This window comes from Bombina bombina, chromosome 1 (genome assembly GCF_027579735.1).
Source record: "Bombina bombina isolate aBomBom1 chromosome 1, aBomBom1.pri, whole genome shotgun sequence".
NCBI classification, from domain to species: Eukaryota; Metazoa; Chordata; class Amphibia; order Anura; family Bombinatoridae; genus Bombina; species Bombina bombina.
In genome coordinates, this window is record NC_069499.1 from 1,014,412,389 (window position 1) to 1,014,428,907 (window position 16,519).

The 16,519-nt window shown below is 38.5% G+C and overlaps 1 long non-coding RNA gene across 1 annotated transcript in view; it reads right to left on the minus strand.

Annotated features, from left to right (window-relative positions):
- Nucleotides 1-3,009: 3,009 nt before the first annotated feature.
- LOC128640771 (uncharacterized) overlaps nt 3,010-16,519 on the minus strand; it is a 35,251-nt gene continuing 21,741 nt past the window's right edge. Inside the window, exon 2 of the long non-coding RNA XR_008399392.1 lies at nt 3,010-3,987. This is a non-coding gene — a long non-coding RNA (uncharacterized LOC128640771). The remainder of the gene's footprint in view (nt 3,988-16,519) is intronic.

Below are 16,519 nucleotides of genomic sequence, written 5' to 3' on the forward strand. Positions count from 1 at the left end.
CATTTAGTATTTCTTCCTGGCTGCAATTCATAATCTTTCAGCATTAATGGTAGTCGCTATATTTAATGCATATGTTATCGGTATGTTTTTTAATGGTTAATATTGGCATATTAACAGTGATTGATATCTAGTGATATTGATATTAGATGCATTTAGATATTAATTTGATTATCTTCTCTTTCACTAAGTGATTGAACCATTGGGGGAGGAAGGGCTTGTTTGAATCATTTAGTGAATGAGAGAATAATCAAAGTCATATTTGTGTGTCTTTGCCTTTCTATGGTGTCAGAAACCAGAAGGAACCATAACATTTGGCTTCTGTCCCTCTTGGTTACTTGGCTGACTACGGTGCCTGTTCAAACTCCTGCTCAAAAGCTCTAGTCTTGGTTGGAATCAACTTAGTTGACTGAGTTTACATTGCTGGCATTGAAAGAAAATGAAACTCTAAATACATTTTATAAGCATAGTATTGAGTTTATTCCCCGCCTGCGTCTAGTCATGGGTGCTGACATGTTGAAATTTAGCTTTCACTACTTTCCAGTGCTGACCTGTTTGCATATGTGCAGCAACTCTCCTACAGAAACCTACAGTAAAACCTAGTTTCTAAAATGGTGGCACCCATAAATAGAGGGAGGTGCATAAAATGAATTTAGTGTTTAATACCCCTTTCCAGCCATATGATATCCAAAAAGATAACACCGTCCAGCAGTTTACAAAGCTGTCGATTTCCCCAGTTTTGCATAACCAACACGGTTATATTAATATATGTTTTACCTCTGTGATTACCTTGTACCTAAGCCTCTGCAGACTGCTCCCTTATCTCAGTGCTTTTGACAGGCATGCAGTTTATCAAATCAGCACAGACTCATAAATAACTCCACAGGAGTGAGCACAATGTTATCTAATATGACAAACATGAACTAGTACTGTCTAACTGGGAAAAACTTTCAAATTGTTCTGAGCTAAGGGGCGGTTTTCAACGGTTTAGAAATCAGTTTGAGCCTACCTAGGTTTAGCTTTTAAAAAATACCACCAAGGGAACAAAGCAAATTTAATGATAAAAGTCAATTGCAAAGTTGTTTAAAATTTCATGCCCTATCTGAATCATGAAATTTTAATTTTGACTAGACTGTCCCTTTAAGATAAGGTATAAAGGGCCAAAACCAAAATCAATCAAAAGCAAGGTAAAATTTTGTCCTGTGAACTTTCAGAAAAATAATTTATCGTTATTTGATGCTAAATTAAAGGGACAGTCTACTCATAAATTGTTATAGTTTAAAAATAGAGATAATCCCTTTATTTCCCATTCCCCAGTTTTGCATAACCAACACTGTTATATTAATACACTTTTTACCTCTGTAATTACCTTGTATCTAAGCCTCTGCAGACTGCCCCCTTATTTCTGTTCTTCTGACAGATTTGCATTTTAGTCAATCAGTGCTGACTCATAAATAGCTTCACAGGGGTGAGCACAATGCTATATATATGGCACACATGAACAAGCACTGTCTGTGAAAAACTGTCAAAATGCACTAAGATAAGAGGCAGCCTTGAAGGGCTTAGAAATTAGCATGCGAGCCTACCTGGGTATAGCTTTCAACAAAGAATACCAAGAGTACAAAGCAAATTTGATAATAAATGTAAATTTAAAATTGCATGCCCTATCTGAATCATGAATGTTTACTATTGACTAGACTGTCCCTTTAAGTTCCATTTATATTATAAAATCTTACAAAACTATCTGGTTTGCACTAATATCAATGTAAAAAACTCAAAGTACTCATTAAACATACCTTTATGCAATTTAACTTAATTCACAGTAAATACATATTAAATTTATAGGGGGGGAAATATATGTGTGTGCGTATATATATATATATATATATATATATATATATATATATATAGTGTGTTTGGTTGAACGTCTGCAATAATTATTGAAGATCTAGACTTTGTAGAATCAGAGATTTGGTAAACCTTAGGAAACCTTAAAGGCACATAAAAGTCAACGTTTAAAGTGATGGTAAACTTTAACTAATCAAATGTCATGTACAGTATGTAATCTTTGCCATTAAAAAAGTATATGTGTACCATTTTTTGTTTTTAATCTATCTGTGAAAGGGTTAAATTAGTGCATATAGTAATGCTTCTATTGCAACGTTATGCCGGCCTACTTAGATGAACTCTTTTTTTTTTTAATGACAATTTCATTGAACATCCAATCAACATGTGTGTCATTTCACAATCTTCAAGTCCAGCCCCTTTAAAGCCCTTAGGGAAAGCCTAAGTAAAGGGTGGATGTGACTGCTCTATACATTACAGCCCAGCCAAAAGAGGAAGTGAAGGGGGGCGGAGGAACAGGCAATACTAATTAGGATTATAAATCTTATTATAATAAATATATACACTTTAAAAACAAATATTATGTGGTTTTACTTGCAAACTAATATATTTTGCATTGCAACAGTCTTATAGTCTAAAATGTACCATTCATGGTTCATAGAATGGAATTTAAATATAATTTTTTAATTTACTTCTGTAATATAATTAGCTTTATACTCTGGCTCAGGAGCAAAATGCAATATTGTTACCTAGCTGGTGATTGGTGGCTACATACATACAGTATGCCTCTTTTCATTGGCTTATCAGATGTGAGGGTTGCAGGGGTTAAACACATAATTATATGCAAGCAACAGTGCAATAACACAAAGCTTTCTGTAATTTGATGTCCCTTTAATATTGAAAAGAAGTTGTTGGCTTTTAGTATATAAAAATGAAGACAAAATTAAGCAACCAATTAGAAAGGAGGATGTAATGCAAAATGTTAGTCATTATTGCTGCAAATTGCCTTATGGCTTTGATTGCAGTTTGCCGAGATTCCTAACAAGCTCAATTAATTCTATTTGTGCAACTGACCATTTTGCTAATATTTTGTATTAATTGGTAATATACCTGTACTGTTTTATAATAACCTTACATAGTTATTGTACTCATTAATAACCATTCTAATTTTCAGATTTCATTTCTTTAACATAATTTATATTGTTTAGAATTTTAACATTTTATTAAATCAGGAAATAATTGTGTTTTTTAAAATGGGAACTGATCTTGCGCAATATTAACAGACCAAAAGCCAGTCTGATGCTAAATGCTGTAATAAAATGTAACATAGTTGGTAAGGGACACATTAAAGGGACATGGAAGTCATTACTTTTGCAATCAAAAATCAATGTGCATTACAAAAAAGGGCTGCTTTTTACCTCTGTATAGGTGCTGCATGGCACTGATTGGTTGGTATACTCAGTGCAAGACGCACAGATCATAATTATCAATTAACACCTGTGTTAGCATCAAGCATGCAGTGCCAATCAGGACATTAAAAAGAAAGAAGAAAAATCTAAAGATGCTCTTTTTAAAGGGACATTCCAGTCAAAATATAAATGTACATAGATGAATTACATATTTTAATAGAAACATTGTTGCAATATAAATGTATTGGCAAAAATGCTTCTAGTAAAAGGTATCACAGTTTTAGTGTAAGCATTTTTCTCTGCACGTGCATGTGAAGCGTAGCTAGATAAAGTCACTGCACCCACATAGTTGCTTGATCATAACTGGGGCTTATATCATGTCAGCAATTAACAAATTGAGTAATTACCAGATAGTACAAGCACTTTAGGCTCTCTAAGCAAGCGCAGTGTTCATAATGCTGGTACACGGTGCATACTTAAATACACTTTTGAAACAGTTATAACTTTTATTAGAATCATTTTTGCTAATGCATGTATATTACAAAATTGCTTCTGTTCAATACCGAAATGCACCCGTGTGGTTTCCAATTTTGGCTGGAATATCCCTTTAAATCCTGCTTTATAACTTCCGCTGCTCAGCATCATATTGGCATTTAGGTCTCTTTAAGGGCCTGATATTCAAAACCTCTCCGCTCAGGTGAGATGATTTAAGAAGTCTTGTCGTTACGGCGATGCCCTGAAAAACAATTTAGAAACACAAATTTTATCTTGAGAAACAGACCTACATTACAATACAAGGTCTAAAAAAATCCCAAAGATTTTGTGTGATTTCTCTCCATGCCGGCGAGGTTTTAAATATCAAGTCATTTGATAATGATTAGAAAAACACATTTTCTTGTTGACAGAACTGCATAAACACATTCAAATATCTCTTATTACAGACTGAAATAGATATTTTTTGAATTCTGTATATAAAAAAAAAAAGCTCAGATTTAATAAAGGATTTTTGAAGTTTAATGTTTTATAAAAGATTGTTTTAAAAATCACAAAAACATTTGAATATATGAATGTTACATTCAAATGTTATATTTGATATTCAAAATATATGGGAAAGCGTGAAACTGTGAGCATTGGTTATCAAGTAACAAAGCTTAAATGAGTTATCCGTATTTAGTGCTGTTGGGTACAGAGAAATTGTGATATTTTGCCGTTAAATACTGATTTAAGTTATTACAGAAAAGTGATTAATACACAAGTTTGGCAGTGAGATTGGAGTCCAGACTATAGGATGACACATAAACAAAGCCTGAATGGAGCTATAGGTATGGAGTCTATTCCTCGCATTATGAGGGGCTTCAAACCTCTTCAGTTTTTCTGTTATTCTGTACAGCTAATTCCCCTCTCCATTGTTTAGTTTATCACAGTAAATAAAAACATAGAAACCGGTGAAAATGTAATGACTGTGAGGCTGCAGATACTAAACACACTTCTTATAGCTTTGTGACTTTATTAGTGCTGGTATTACAAGTAGAAAGTATTATGTTAGCGCGTGAGCGAAAGAGTCAAGTGCACTAACTTCAGGACTTCAGATATCATCAACGATTAGTTATCGCTTGCACGCTAATCCGACACTGTGCTAGACCCAAAGGTGTGTTAGGAATGCTTCAAATTCCTTGCTTGCAGATCCCATATGATTTGGCACTGTGAAGTCTGCTTGCTTGCAGACCCCATATGATTTGGCACTGTGAAGTCTGCCTGCTTGCAGACCCAATATGATTTGGCACTGTGAAGTCTGCTTGCTTGCAGACCCCATATGATTTGGCACTGTGAAGTCTGCTTGCTTGCAGACCCCATATGATTTGGCACTGTGAAGTCTGCTTGCTTGCAGATCCAATAAGATTTGGCACTGTGAAGTCTGCTTGCTTGCAGACCCCATATGATTTGGCACTGTGAAGTCTGCTTGCTTGCAGATCCAATAAGATTTGGCACTGTGAAGTCTGCTTGCTTGCAGACCCCATATGATTTGGCACTGCGAAGTCTGCTTGCTTGCAGACCCCATATGATTTGGCACTGTGAAGTCTGCTTGCTTGCAGACCCCATATGATTTTGCACTGTGAAGTCTGCTTGCTTGCAGACCCCATATGATTTGGCACTGTGAAGTCTGTTAGCTTGTAGACCCCATATGATTTATTTTATCAATACAGTGACATAGACAAAAGGGATGTGGAAATTGCCCTTTGGCATAGATAGGAGGCAGATATGAGCTGTGTTATCCACTACAGTAACACAGGGAAAAATAGCATTCAATACACAAAATACAGCCTTCTCACACCTGGGCAAGCAGTGCCACAAACAATATAAACATATTATGACATATTTATCCAATTTCAGGATGACACAGAGGCTCAAGCACAGGGGACTACGTTTTCTTTTCACTTCACTTCTTCCTGATGCATCAGCAGCTCTACAATTTAGTCAATAACGCTTGAATCAAGTAATTATTTTCTCTTAAGACCATGACTTGATAAAAGCACTTCAGCTTCTTTATTACGAACACTACATCAAAACCTAATTGCACAATTAGTTATAAATTAGAAGCACTTGCAGAGGTGACGGTCCTCAGAAAGGGGGCAGAGGAACATCCTCCTTGTGCATGAAGGAAATTCATAGGAAGCCACTTACTACAAGCTAATGGAAACAACAGAAATGTGGCAGCTAAAGGGTTAATTGCAATCAGTGCCATATTTTCAAATCAATTAAAGTCTTTATAGATATGACATTGAAAAATTATATAACGTTAACTAATGTGTGAATGGGCTGAGGGGGTCAACTGATCTATGTGTAAAATTAGCACTGTCTAAAAGTGTCCTGCATTCATGACATCACTCTGCATTAAATAGACCCAGCTCTGTGTGAGCCTGTCCTGATAGACGATAGTCAGGAGATCACCCATAATAGAAACTTATATATACTTATATATAACTTATAATATATAATGTACTTATTTGTAGACAACCTTTAAAGAGACAGTCTACTCTAGAATTGTTAGATAGAGAATCCCTTTATTACACATTCCACAGCATTGCATAATAAACATTCTTATATTAATATACTTTTTTTTTTTACCTCTATTTGCATTTTAGCCAGAGCTGACTCAGAAAGAACTCCACAGGAGTGAGCACAATGTTATTTTTATGACCCACATGAACTAGTGCTGTCTAGCTTTGAAAAATTGTCAAAATGCACTGAGATAAGAGGTGGCCTTCAAGTGCTTAGAAATTAGCATAGGAGCATACCTAGGTTTAGCTTTCAACAAGAGAACAAAGCAAATTTGATGAGAAAAGTAAATTGAAAAGTTGTTTAAAATTGCTTGCCCTATTTGAGTCATGAAAGTTTAATTTTGACTTTACTGTCCCTTTAAATTAGCAGTGATTCTGTTTATCTCTCTTTCAGTCTATCTATCTAGTTATCATCTATCTATCATTACAAAAGTTTTAGACACAGCAGTTCACATGCTCTTTTATCCATATACACCTCTATAGATAGTGCTATTTCCATGATTTAATGCACCGCTCGCCATGCTGTAAAAAAATTATCATCGAATACACTGGTCACTCCCAATGTCCCCCGTTATTCAAAAAAGGGGAAAGGGGTAAATAAACATTGAACTAAGCATCTGGATTTTTCTTTGTTTTTGAGAGATTTTAATTCTTTGCAAAAATATATTTCACGAATTTCAATATCTACCAACAATATTGTCATAAATGTTAATATTTTTATCTCCTACATACGCTGTCTGAAGAAGAGCATTGCAAATATAAAATGAAAACATTGAACAGTTTATTCCTGCGTCACACAGTACACTATTCAGTTTGGAGATGTGTAATGTTAAAATGCAATAGAAAGGCACACTGTGGTCCCTTTAAATACTGGCTCTGTATTATTATTCATTTATTTTTTTACTAAAGTGCCACTAAATTCCGTAGCGCAGAGTACATGAGTAGATAATGATAATGTGCAGTGAGGGGGTCATACTTCATTATATGATCTTTTTCTGATAATCTGCAGTGCTACCTCCAATATCACCAAGAAAATCAGTGCTGGCTGAGTCTATCCCAATAATCTGTAGTCAGCAGGTTATTCGCTGTATATTTTATACAGCAGAATGAGATCTCCCTCTACTGGACAAATTAATATACTAAAAATACAGAAACCTAAATATAAATATGAAAGGTTTTAGTTATTTTTTATTAAGAAATATACATTGTAACCCTTACTGGGCAGATAGTCACGCTGTTCTATTTCTTCACAGTTTGTAGAGAGCTGTGTACATAGCTAGTTCTTCTAAACTTGATTTGCCAGGTGTCTGGTATTAAAGGGATACGGAAGGCAACTTTCGAGATGGAAATGAAGCACACAGTATTGTGCTTAGAAGTGTGTGCATATAGTAATCAAGACACATTCCTCAAGTATCAAAAAATCATACTAAGATTAGATAAATTTGATAATCAAGTAAATTGCAGTTTTATTGTTTTAAGGTTAGGTTTACTCTAAAGCATAAACAATTAATTTTGACTTTCATGTCAGTTCAGAATTTCAACCAGCTATCCAGCAAACTATAAGTAAAATGAAGCAGACACATTTTTTACATTCTCACAATGAGTTATTCTAATGAGGGACAGCAAGCGGAGTTCATATAGAAAGTTTCGCTTTTGCTGCCACATCTTTAGCACAACACTTGTCACATGTCTGCCTGGCTGCACTTAGGTAGGCAGCCAGGCACATTGGTTTCCTCCTCTTCCCTCCCCTGTACATACATAACCTGCTCCATGTTTGTAAGGCAACATGCAGGGGAAAGAGCAGCTACAGATAACACCCAGATGGTCTGGGGTCTGATCTGAAGTCAGATGTAGGTAACTATCTGGCTAAAAAGGGCTGTAGGGCCTAGCGGTATGAACTCAGGTCAAACTTGTAATGTACCAGGGAGGGGAGGTTGACCCTTAAAGTCTGATCTGAATTGTGATGTGGACATGTAACTTGGGTTGTCAGCTGTCCCCTCCACACAATGACCCCTGTCCAACACTCTAGGTCAGGGGTGTCCACACTTTTTTGTGTTGGGATCTACTTTTCAAATGACCAGCTCAATGAGATCTACCCACTAAAAATGGGCAGGCTCCTAAGCTTACATTCTTGATTTTTCAAATAAAGAGAATGAAGAAAAGTTGTTTAAAATTGCATGTTCTATATCTGAATCATGAAAAAAAAGAGGGTTTCATATCCTTTTAAAGTTGCATGATTTAGCAACACATGGATGTGCAAAAGCATAAAGATACAACAGATTAATCCTGACGACAAAAGTAGCACTGACTTTAATTTGGGTTAACAGGAGCGACCCCATTGTGCCATGTTACAAAAAACTGCATTCAAATTACTGCCACTGACCCCCTTTACTTTGCGCAGCGGACTTGGCCTGATATGACCAAGTGAGGCTTACACAAGTGAGGCTTAAACAAGTGAGGCTTACACAAGTGAGGCTTACACAAGTGAGGCTTAAACAAGTGAGGCTTACACAAGTGAGGCTTAAACAAGTGAGGCTTACACAAGTGAGGCTTACACAAGTGAGGCTTACACAAGTGAGGCTTAAACAAGTGAGGCTTACACAAGTGAGGCTTACACAAGTGAGGCTTACACAAGTGAGGCTTAAACAAGTGAGGCTTACACAAGTGAGGCTTACACAAGTGAGGCTTAAACAAGTGAGGCTTACACAAGTGAGGCTTACACAAGTGAGGCTTACACAAGTGAGGCTTAAACAAGTGAGGCTTACACAAGTGAGGCTTAAACAAGTGAGGCGTAAACAAGTGAGGCTTACACAAGTGAGGCTTAAACAAGTGAGGCGTAAACAAGTGAGGCGTAAACAAGTGAGGCTTACACAAGTGAGGCTTACACAAGTGAGGCGTAAACAAGTGAGGCGTAAACAAGTGAGGCTTACACAAGTGAGGCGTAAACAAGTGAGGCTTAAACAAGTGAGGCGTAAACAAGTGAGGCTTAAACAAGTGAGGCGTAAACAAGTGAGGCGTAAACAAGTGAGGCTTAAACAAGTGAGGCGTAAACAAGTGAGGCGTAAACAAGTGAGGCTTAAACAAGTGAGGCGTAAACAAGTGAGGCGTAAACAAGTGAGGCTTAAACAAGTGAGGCGTAAACAAGTGAGGCTTAAACAAGTGAGGCGTAAACAAGTGAGGCTTAAACAAGTGAGGCTTAAACAAGTGAGGCGTAAACAAGTGAGGCGTAAACAAGTGAGGCGTAAACAAGTGAGGCGTAAACAAGTGAGGCTTAAACAAGTGAGGCTTAAACAAGTGAGGCGTAAACAAGTGAGGCTTAAACAAGTGAGGCGTAAACAAGTGAGGCGTAAACAAGTGAGGCGTAAACAAGTGAGGCGTAAACAAGTGAGGCGTAAACAAGTGAGGCGTAAACAAGTGAGGCGTAAACAAGTGAGGCTTAAACAAGTGAGGCGTAAACAAGTGAGGCTTAAACAAGTGAGGCGTAAACAAGTGAGGCGTAAACAAGTGAGGCGTAAACAAGTGAGGCGTAAACAAGTGAGGCGTAAACAAGTGAGGCGTAAACAAGTGAGGCGTAAACAAGTGAGGCTTAAACAAGTGAGGCGTAAACAAGTGAGGCGTAAACAAGTGAGGCTTAAACAAGTGAGGCGTAAACAAGTGAGGCTTAAACAAGTGAGGCGTAAACAAGTGAGGCTTAAACAAGTGAGGCTTAAACAAGTGAGGCGTAAACAAGTGAGGCGTAAACAAGTGAGGCGTAAACAAGTGAGGCGTAAACAAGTGAGGCGTAAACAAGTGAGGCTTAAACAAGTGAGGCTTAAACAAGTGAGGCGTAAACAAGTGAGGCTTAAACAAGTGAGGCGTAAACAAGTGAGGCGTAAACAAGTGAGGCGTAAACAAGTGAGGCGTAAACAAGTGAGGCGTAAACAAGTGAGGCGTAAACAAGTGAGGCGTAAACAAGTGAGGCGTAAACAAGTGAGGCTTAAACAAGTGAGGCGTAAACAAGTGAGGCTTAAACAAGTGAGGCGTAAACAAGTGAGGCGTAAACAAGTGAGGCGTAAACAAGTGAGGCGTAAACAAGTGAGGCGTAAACAAGTGAGGCGTAAACAAGTGAGGCGTAAACAAGTGAGGCGTAAACAAGTGAGGCGTAAACAAGTGAGGCTTACACAAGTGAGGCTTAAACAAATCTGTGTTGAGATCGTGTAACTTGACCACATCATTTTGATCACATTGGCCGCTATCTACCAGCAGCGCCTTCAGGATGTACTGGTAGATCCCGACCTACCTATTGGGCACCCCTGCTCTAGCTTATGTTTCAACCTAGGATTAATTTCAAAGCTGTTCTAAGCAGCACCATATATATTTTCACAAGTGAGCAGTGATTCTGTTTCCTTGGCTGACAATAAAAACATCCACAGAAAACAAACCAACAGTGATTTAGCTGCCCATCTGCTAGTAATGCACACAAATAGGTAGTTTAGTCCCCCCTTGAGACACAGAGCAGTGATATTGAATCCCCTCCCCCTGTTGTCTCCACTAGCAAACAAACAGCATTTATTTTACCTCTGACTACAAGTAACACACTTGGTAGTGATTGTTCCCCTTTGCTGCCTGTGGCACAGTAGGTGCTTTTTGCTTTACTCTCCTTGTGTTATAACAAATAGAGCAGTAATTTAAACTTTTATGCCAGTTACACAAACCAAACTGTGATTTAACCCTTTTATGCTGATAATAAAGACATATGTACACCCTTGAAGCAGTAACAATGATTGTAAACACTGTGTGGTGAGTTATTGTTTTAATGGAACGTGATAAGCTATGCTGTGACCATGGTAATTAGCACGCATATTACAAGTTGAACGTAAAAGTTTGTGTTCAAGCACAAAACAAAATTTGTGTTCACCAGATTAGCGCAATTGAAGACCTAGCTATGAGTGATTTAAAGGGACATTGGAATGCATTCAGGTGCATTCAACTCATTCATTTTTGAATAGAAGCATGATTGCAATAAAGATTCAATAGCAAAAATATTTCTAGTAAAAGCTAAAGCTGTTTTAAGAATCTTTTTAAGTATGCAGCGTGCACCAGCATTTTAAACACAGCACTTGCTCAGAGAGCCAAAGGTGCTTGTGCTTTCTGTTAATGACCCAATTTGCATCACTGTTGACATGTCACAAGCCTCGCTGGCTCTGAACAGCTGCAGCATGTAAAATGCGGGTGCACTGCGAATATCTAGCTATGCTTCACATGCACCTGCAGAGAACAACGCTAACACTAAAGCAGTGATAACTTATACTAGAAACATTTTTGCCAGTACATGTATATTGCAAATAGGTTTCTATCCATTAATGATTCTATGTGCATTTCAGTTTTGACCGGAATGTCCCTTTAAGAGCAGTGTAATGTATCATATTCTGCAGCCAGCCAACTGAAAGTGAACATAAGTGAAGCAGTAAAAATACTGGCAGCTGGAAAACAGAAATAGTACACTGAAGGGGGGAATAGACAACAGCTAAAGAACAGGCACAACCCAGTAATTTCTGAGAATAAAGAGGCATACATGTGCAAAAAGACACTTCTCTTATGTGTTAGACAGGTTTACTATTGTATAATGTTACAAGGGTTAAATTCATCTCTAAAGCAGCAATGTATTACCTGAGAGCTAGCCAAACTCACCCAGAGAGTTAATGACAAGAGGTATAAATGCTACCAAGAGAACAAAGTAAATTTGATCATAGACGTAAACTGAAAAGTGTCTTAAAATTGCAAGTGCTGTCTGAAGCATGTGAGTTTAAAGGGACAGTCTAGTCAAAATGAAACTTTCATGATTCAGATAGGGCATGCAAAACTGAGGAATTGATAAAAAAAAAAAAGTTAGCTATCTTTTTAAACAATAACAATTCTGGAGTAGACTGTCCCTTTAATTTTCACATTCTTGTCCCTTTAAAGACCAACATATACAGATTTAAAAACAAATAATACTGCGTGTGCTACCAGCATGTGCAGACAAAATAACGATGTGCTTGACAAGCAATAATGCATAGAATATAGAATGAAACTCCAAAGCGCACATCAATACTGACACCAATACATGCATCAAACACACCTGACACAAATGCATGCATCAAACACCTGACACCAATGCATGCATCAAACACCTGACACCAATGCATGCATCAAACACACCAGACACCAATGCATGCATCAAACACCTGACACCAATGCATACATCAAACACACCAGACACCAATGCATGCATCAAACACCTGACACCAATACATGCATCAAACACACCAGACACCAATGCATGCATTAAACACCTGATACCAATGCATGCATCAAACACCTGACACCAATACATGCATCAAACACACCAGACACAAATGCATGCATCAAACACCTGATACCAATGCATGCATCAAACACCTGACACCAATGCATGCATCAAACACCTGACACCAATACATGCATCAAACACACCAGACACAAATGCATGCATCAAACACCTGATACCAATGCATGCATCAAACACCTTGATATCAATGCATGCATCAAACACCTGACACCAATACATGCATCAAACACACCAGACACCAATGCATGCATCAAACACCTGATACCAATGCATGCATCAAACACCTGACACCAATGCATGCATCAAACACCTGACACCAATGCATGCATCAAACACCTGACACCAGTACATGCATCAAACACACCAGACACCAATGCATGCATCAAGCACCTGACACCAATGCATGCATCAAACACCTGACACCAATAGATTGCATCAAACACACCAGACACCAATGCATGCATCAAACACCTGACACCAATGCGTGCATCAAACACCTGATACCAATGCGTGCATCAGACACCAATGCATGCATCAAATACATCAGACACCAATGCATGCATTAAACACACCAGGCACCAATGCATGCATCAAACACCTGGTACCAATGCGTGCATCATACACTTGACACCAATGCATGCATCAAACACCTAACATCAATGCATGCATCAAACACCTGACACCAATGCATGTGTCAAATACCTGACACCAATGCATGCATCAAACATCTGACACCAATGCATGCATCAAACACCTGACACCAATGCATGCATAATACACCTGACACCAATGCAAGCATCAAACACCTGACACCAATGCACACATCAAATACCTGACACAGTGCATTCATCAAACACCTGACACCAATGCTGCATCAAACACCTGACACCAATGCGTGTATCATACACCTGATACCAATGCATGCATCAAACACCTGACACCAATACATGCATCAAATACCTGACACCAATGCACACAAATACCTGACACAGTGCATTAATCAAAAACCAATGCATGCATCAAACACCTGACATCAATGCATGCATCAAATACCTGACACCAAAGCATGCATCAAACAGCTGACACAGTGCATGAATCAAACACCTGACACAATACATGCATCAAACACCTGACACCAATGCATGCATCAAACACCTGACACCAATGCATACATCAAACACCTGACACAGTGCATGAATCAAGCACCTGACACGATACATGCATCAAACACCTGACACAATGCATGCATCAAACACCTGACACCAATGCATACATTAAACACCTGACACCAATGTATGCATCAGAAACCTGACACCAATGCATGCATCAGACACCTGATACCAATGCATGCATCAAACACCTGACACCAATGCATGCATTAAACACCTGACAACAATGCATGCACTAAACACCTGACACCAATGCATGCATCAAACACCTGACACAATGCATGCATCAAACACCTGACACCAATTCATGCATCAAACACCTGACACAGTGCATGCATCAAACAACTGACACCAATGCATGCATCAAACACCTGACACCAATGCATGCATTAAACACCTGACACCAATGCATGCACTAAACACCTGACACCAATGCATGCATCGAACACCTGACACAATGCATGCATCAAACACCTGACACCAATGCATGCATCAAACACCTGACACAGTGCATGCATCAAACAACTGACACCAATGCATGCATCAAACACCTGACACAATGCATGCTTTAAACACCTGACACCAATGCATGCATTAAACACCTGACACAATGCATGCATCAAACACCTGACACAGTGCATGCATCAAACACCTGACACCAATGCATGCATCAAACACCTGACACCAATGCATACATCAGACACACCTGACACCAATGCATGCATCAAACACCTGACACCAATACATGCATCAAACATCTGACACCAATGCATGCATCAAACACCTGACACCAATACATGCATCAAACATCTAACACCAATACATGTATCAAACACCTGACACCAATGCATGCATCAAACACCTGACACTAATGCATGCACCAAATACCTGACACCAATGCATGCATCAAACACCTGACACTAATGCATGCACCAAATACCAGACACCAATGCATGCATCAAACACCTGACACCAATCCATGCATCAAACACCTGACACCAATGCATGCATCAAACACATAACACCAATGCATGCATCAAACACCTGACACCAATGCATGTGTCAAACACACCTGACAACAATGTCTGCATCAAACACCTGACACCAATGCATGCATCGAACACCTGACACAATGCATGCATCAAACACCTGACACCAATGCATGCATCAAACACCTGACACAGTGCATGCATCAAACAACTGACACCAATGCATGCATCAAACACCTGACACAATGCATGCATCAAAAACCTGACACCAATGCATGCATTAAACACCTGACACAATGCATGCATCAAACACCTGACACAGTGCATGCATCAAACACCTGACACCAATGCATGCATCAAACACCTGACACCAATGCATACATCAGACACACCTGACACCAATGTATGCATCAGACACCTGACACCAATACATGCATCAAACACTTGACACCAATGCATTAATTAATCTGTGCCTGTAGAAAGAAAGACATCTGCATGACATTAGCACTACAACGTCACCCTGCTACAGAGTACTAAAGACTAATGGCAAAAAAACAGACGCAGCTCTGAAAGCTCCCTAATCTGGCCAGCCTCCTAATCATAGGATGTGGCAAGCAAATCTGCAGTTTGTATATGAATACATATGACCTATACACATAAAATGTATCTCAGAAAATAAACAAATAATACCCATGCTGTCACTGAAGTGTATAATAAATGCTTGCCACTTAGCAAAGTGAATGTCCGTCCTGTCCCACTGCCTAAGAATACACAATTTTATAATGGTTTTTAATTGTTTTGCTATGAGAAAATACTTTGCATTGAGGAGACTAAACAGCAGTTTGCAAATCCAGTTTTACATGATTGTTGTTTTGTTTTTGTTTTTTAAATTTAGTTCAAGACTTCTCCTTTTTAAAACAAATGTTGATGCTTTCTTTGGGCTGTCAATCATATGTATTTTTAGTTCACGTATTAAGAAACACAATAACTTCCTAATGATATATAAAAGTTAATTAATCACACCTTGATGGCCACCTCTTATCTCAATGCATCTGGCAGTTTTTCACAGCTAGAGGGCATTATTAGCTCATGTATGCCATATGGATAACATTGTGCTCAATTCCGTGTAGTTACTTATGAGAGGGCACTGATTGGCTAAAATACAAATCTTTCAAAAGAACTGAAATAAGGGGGAAGACTGGAGAGGCTTAGATAAAAGATAATCATAGAGGTAAAAAGTATATTAATATAACAGTGTTGGTTATACAAAACTGGGGAATGGGTAATAAAAGGGATTATCTATCTTTTTAACCCCTTAAGGACCAACGACGTATAGGGTACATCCTGCAAAAAACGGTCCTTAACGACCAAGGACGTACCCTGCACGTCGTCGGCTAATCTGAGCACTGGACGCGATCGAGATCGCTTCCAGCCACTCTAACAGTATTGTAGTGGAAAAAAAGAAGAATGCGCCACAATAGTGCAAAATCAGTGGTGTTGAGTGATCACACACACGTACAGGTTGTACTTACAAGATGTAAGGCACTTGAGAAGTGCCACAGATGCACTTTGGACTATTAATAACTGCCCAGATAACTATCCTCTCGCTGCTCAGGTGTGACTGTTACTTCACATGTCGAATCATCCTGCAATACTGTTCCCGACTGCTGGGACCCGGATTGATCACTTCCCCACGAGTGAT